The 5,499-nt window shown below is 44.8% G+C and overlaps 1 pseudogene across 1 annotated transcript; it reads right to left on the minus strand.

Annotated features, from left to right (window-relative positions):
* Positions 1-4,050: 4,050 nt before the first annotated feature.
* LOC309834430 (actin-related protein 2/3 complex subunit 1A-like) lies at positions 4,051-5,104 on the minus strand (annotated as a pseudogene). The gene has a single exon. The product of its transcript is annotated as an actin-related protein 2/3 complex subunit 1A-like (transcript).
* Positions 5,105-5,499: the final 395 nt, after the last annotated feature.

Here is a 5,499-nt window from a genome sequence, read left to right on the forward strand (position 1 = left end):
TCTAAATAAACATTCTAGTAAAAGAAACAACATTTGAAAGATACTAGTGTAACACAGGAACGCAAAGAAGATATATATTATGATCTTTCCAGCCCCAGCTTAGCCTCTCACTACTGAAAGGGTTGGCAGCGTTGGTCAAACACAAAGTGAAGAAGCTGCCTCAGACCTCACTAAGGGTGGAGGAACTGCTAGACATGACCTTGGAACGCGCACTGGTCTCATCCACTTTTGTAAATTGTCCTCGTCACGTTTTCAGCCCCTTGTAGGGCATCACGTACTCATGCAGTTATCCCGTCTCCTTAGGTCCACTAGTCTGGAGCAGCTCCTAACCCTTTCCTTGTCTTGCATCATAGTGACATTTCTGAAGAACACAAGCCAATTATTTTACAGACTGTTCTTCAATTTTGGTTTTTTTTTTTTCAGTATTTATTCGCTATGAGATTCAAGTTATGTATCCTTGGCCAGAATACCAAATAGTGTGTCGTGTCCTTCTCAGGGTATTTCTGCAGACACAGGATGTCCACCTGACCCTCACGAGTGAGTCATTTGATCACCTGGCCAGGGTGCTGCCCAGTCTCTCTACTGTACTGGTTTCCCTCTGTAACTAATAAGTATTCTGATGAAAGACATTTGCAGACCTTGTAAATGTCCTCCCTCTCATCACACTCCCCTGTTCCTCCCCTGCAAGCCCTGCCACACACACACACACACGCACACACACACACTTTAGAATCTATTGATGAGTCTTCTCCAATCATTACTATGATGGTTGCAAAACAATGATTTTCATCTTCACCTTCCCTTCACCTTTATCAGTTGGCATTCTACTGAAAGAAAGAGCCCTCCCATCTCCTCTATTTATTTATCTATTAATTATCAGCATGTACTCATAGATTTCTATTTTATTCAATATTTATTGTGACACATATATGTCCTAGATTTAGCCAATGGGTGCCCTTCAAGCTGGCTCCTGTGACCTTTTAACCAGCCCCTCCCCCTTTCTTTTGGGCTGCGTGCGGGCTTTCTCTAGTTGCGGCACGCGGGGGCTACTCTTCTTTGCGGTGCGCGGGCCTCTCACTGCTGTGGCCTCCCCCACTGCGGAGCACAGGCTCCGGACGCGCAGGCTCAGCAGCCATGGCTCACGGGCCCAGCTGCTCCGCGGCATGTGGGATCCCTCCGGACCGGGGCACGAACCCGAGTCCTCTGCATCGGCAGGAGGACTCCCAACCACTACGCCACCAGGGAAGCCCTTACTTTACTTTCGAATATGTAGGACATTAACATGTTTTCAGAAGTCAAGCCTAGAAGAAAGGTGACAGGTGTCAGTCCTCCTGTCCCTTCTGCCTCTTCCTACCACTCCTTACAGGTAACTCATTTCATTGTTTTCTGGTTTATCATTGGTGTGTGTGTTGCCCAAATAAACAGATATTTGTATGTTTTCTTATTTTCCCTTCTTTCTTACACAAAAAGTAGCACGCAATATATAAGCTATTGCACTTTGCGTTTAATATTTCATTTCATATTTAATAATATATCCTCGAAATCACTCCATATCTGTTCACAAAAGTCTTCCTTAGTCTTTTTTATACCCCTCCCAATACAGTATCTGGTCAAGTTTTCAAATTTTTGCCAGTTTGTTGGGGGGGATAACCAGTACCTCTGTAGTTTTAATTTGCAACTCTTTTATGAGTAAAGTTTAACCTCTTTTCACATATTTATGAACTCATAAGATCTTTACTGTGAATTGTCTGTTTATGTGTTTTGCCCATCTCAGTGTTTAACTTCTTTATATATTAGTGATATAACCTTACCCCTTTATCTATGATAGGTGTGGAAACAATTTCTTCCAATTTGTCATGTCGTTTTATTGTGGTAAAATATACATAACATAAAATTTACCATTTGAATCATTTTTTAAAAATTAATTAATTAATTTATTTTTGGCTGCCTTGGTCTTTGTTGCTGCGCACGCGCTTTATCTAGTTTCAGCGAGCCAGGGCTACTCTTCGTTGCGGTGCGCAGGCTTCTCATTGTGGTGGCTTATCTTATTGCGGAGCATGGGCTCTGGGCATTTGGGCTTCAGTAATTGTGGCACGTGGGCTCAGTAGCTGTGGCTTGCGAGCTCTAGAGCACAGGTTCAGTAGTTGTGGTGCACAGGCTTAGTTGCTCTGTGGTGTGTGGGATCTTCCTGGACCAGGGCTCGAACCCATGCCCCCTGCATTGGCAGGCAGATTCTTAACCACTGTGCCACCAGGGAAGTCCCTGAATCATTGTTAAGTGTACATTTCAGGGACTTTAAGCATACTCACATAGTTCTGCACCAGAGTCTATCTCCAGAACTTTGTCATCTCCCCAAACTGGAACTCTGTACCAATTAAACAATCACTCCCCCTTCCTCCCTCCCGCCCCTGGCAACCACTCTTCTACTTTCTGTCTGTGAATTTGACTCCTCTAGGTACTTCATGTAAGTGGGCTCATACTTTTTGTCCTTTTATGCCTGGCTTATTTCACTTAGTATCATGTTATAACTTACGTCAGAATTTCCTTTCCTTTCTTTTTTTAGACATTAAAAATTATTTAATTATAAAGCTTTGAAAAACAGAATCCAAACTTGAATTTAACTGAAAACATAGTTCCAGTCACAAATTATTCATGAAGAATTGATCATAAAACCTGTAAAGACAGAAAGTAGGTCTCTCATTATGTAGGGCTAGGGGCAGGAAGAGGGAGTCACTATAAATGGGTACAAGGTTTCTTTTTTGGAAGGTTAGAAACGCTTAAAAACAGATTTTGGTGATGTTTGCACAATCCTGTTAATGTACTAAAAATCACTGAACGTTACACTTAAAATGAATCAATTATATCTCAATGAAGCTGTTAATAAAAAATCAGAGCATTTTAAACAAAGGCAACTTGTCTTCTAAAGGGGTGTGTGGCCATTGAGCTCTTCTAATGGCATGCATTACTTTTTTTTTAACATCTTTATTGGAGTATAATTGCTTTACAATGTTGTATTAGTTTCTGCTATATAACAAAGTGAATCAGCTATATGTATACATATATCCTCATATCCCCTCCCTCTCATGTCTCCCTCCCACCCTCCCTATCCCACCCCTCTAGGTGGTCACAAAGCATCGAGCTGATCTCCCTGTGCTATGCGGCTGCTTCCCACTAGCTATCTATCTTACATTTGGTAGTGTATATACATCCATGCCACTCTCTCACTTCGTCCCAGCTTGCCCTTCCCCCTCCCCTTGTCCTCAAGTCCATTCTCTACGTCTGCGTCTGTATTCCTGTCCTGCCCCTAGGTGCATCAGAACCATGTTTGTTTTTTAAATTTCCTTTCTTTTTAAAGTTGAATAATATTCCATTGTATGTCACATTTCACTGATCCATTCATTTGTTGATGGACACCAGGCTGCTTGCATATTTTGGCTCTTGTGAATAACGGTGCCATGAACATGGGAGCACATGTTCAAGTCCTTGCTCTCACTTCTTTTAGGTATGTACCCAGAGTGGCATTGCTGAATCATATGGTAATTCTAGGTTTAAGTTTTTAAGGCACAGCCAAAGTGTTTTCCACAGCAGCTGTACCATTTTGCCTTCCCACCAGCAACACACAAGGGTTCCAATTGCTCCACATCCTTTTCCTCTTTTTTTTTTCACAGTCAGTATTTTCATCTAATTTTTTAGCAGACAGTTTACATACTTCCCCCACCCCTTCCTTTAAGCTAGTGTGACACTTTTCCATAATATACTACTTAAAGAGAAGCTTTGGTCAAGAATGGAATGAAATAGCAAAACAAAAAAAAACAAAAAATAAAACCCAAATCACTGCTGCTTTTAAAAAACCGATACTTTCACCAATTATTCTCAAACAAAACACAGAACAAGGTTTGCGCCATATGTGTCTTCAGTGTTTCCTGGCGGCTGGCTCTCCTCCCCAGGATGCGAATGGCGGAGCTGCCCGGCGCAGCCTGTCCGTCCTCATGCTGGATCTGGGAGGCTCGCCCTGGATAGAAGACTCTAAGGTCTTGAAATCCCAAAAGGTCATGGCTCCATCGATGCCAGTAGTGCAAAATTTGCGACAATCTTGCCTGTCTACCTCATAAATAGACATCTGAGTGATACCGTCCTGGTGCAGCATCTCCAGGGCCGGGTTGCGGTCCTCGGTCGTGGCCCGCTTGTCCATGTTGCAGAAGCGCTCCGTGGCTGACACGTTGCGCTGGATGCTCTGTTTCGGGATGTCTAGCTTGGAGACAAAGGTCAAGCAGCCGCGGTCGGCGCAGCTAAAGAGCATGGGGCAGCAGTCATGGCCAGCAGCCAGGACGCTGTCCTCCGAGATGAAGGACACACTCAGGAGGGGCAGGAACTCTGTCTTCAGAGTTGAGATCTGCATGCTTTTTGAGGCATCGGCAACGGACACGGTGCCGTCGTGGCTGGCCCAGGCCAGGCGGCTCCCGCTGGCGGAGAAGCTGACCTTGCGCACCCAGCCGCCAGGGCCACTGCCACCAAACTCTGACATCAGATGACCAAAAGGCATCTTGCTGCCCCAGGGCATACTGGCTGGCTTCTCATCCACTTCTTGAATGTAGGCAGAAAACACTCTGCATTTGAAATCACAGGATCCTGCTGCCAGCAAGACGTTGTTGGGATCCAATCCAAGCTGAGGACCGTGGAGCGAATGGGTTTTTTAACGTGCTTGCTTACCCACCGGTCATTTTCGGACTCAGAGTAACAAACAGAAATGAGTCGTGCTCCGCTGCCCACAGCAAATTTGTTCTCTAGCGGGGACCACTTGACAAAAGGGGCCGCACAGTTAATTCTCAGAATCACCAGGGTCGGCTTCCAGACACCATCCTCCTGACCCCAGACGTAGGCATTGCGGTCAACCCCGCAAGTGACGACGCGGTCATTCTTGGGAGCCCAGTCGATACCTGTGATGTGTCTGTTGTGCTCCTTGAGTTCATGAGTTTTCACCCACTGCCTCCCGTTCTTCTCATAGATGTGGATTTCGTGGTTATTGGGGCTAAGGGCAATGGGTACGACCCCTGTTCCAGGCATGACAGGTGATTGGCTCTAGCAAAAATTGATGCAGGGACATTATTCTTCGTGTTTTCCAAGGACAGAAAGCTGGGGGTCGGGGCCATCCGGATGGGCTCGGAGTGTTAAATTCCCGGATTCTGGTCAATCAACGTGAACAGGCTCCTGCGGGCTTGGGCAGAAAACCGAGGACCACATCCTTTTCAATATTTGCTATATTCTGGTTTTTCGTTTTCATTTTCGCTTTTTTAAAAAGAATAGCCATGCTACTGGAGATATCTCATTGTGGCGTTTGTTTTGTTTTTTGCATTATCGATGTTGGAGGTAGGTTCCAGTTTGCCCTCATGGATTTTAGTGGCTGTCATGAGGTCTATTTTATTCTAGCAGTTTCTTTGTCCTTACGCTTCCCCACGTCACTTCCAGCCTTTCTTCTGAGTTCAGATTTACAAACTACAG

Source organism: Grampus griseus, assembly GCF_964374135.1.
Source record: "Grampus griseus genome assembly, chromosome: 16".
NCBI classification, from domain to species: domain Eukaryota; kingdom Metazoa; phylum Chordata; class Mammalia; order Artiodactyla; family Delphinidae; genus Grampus; species Grampus griseus.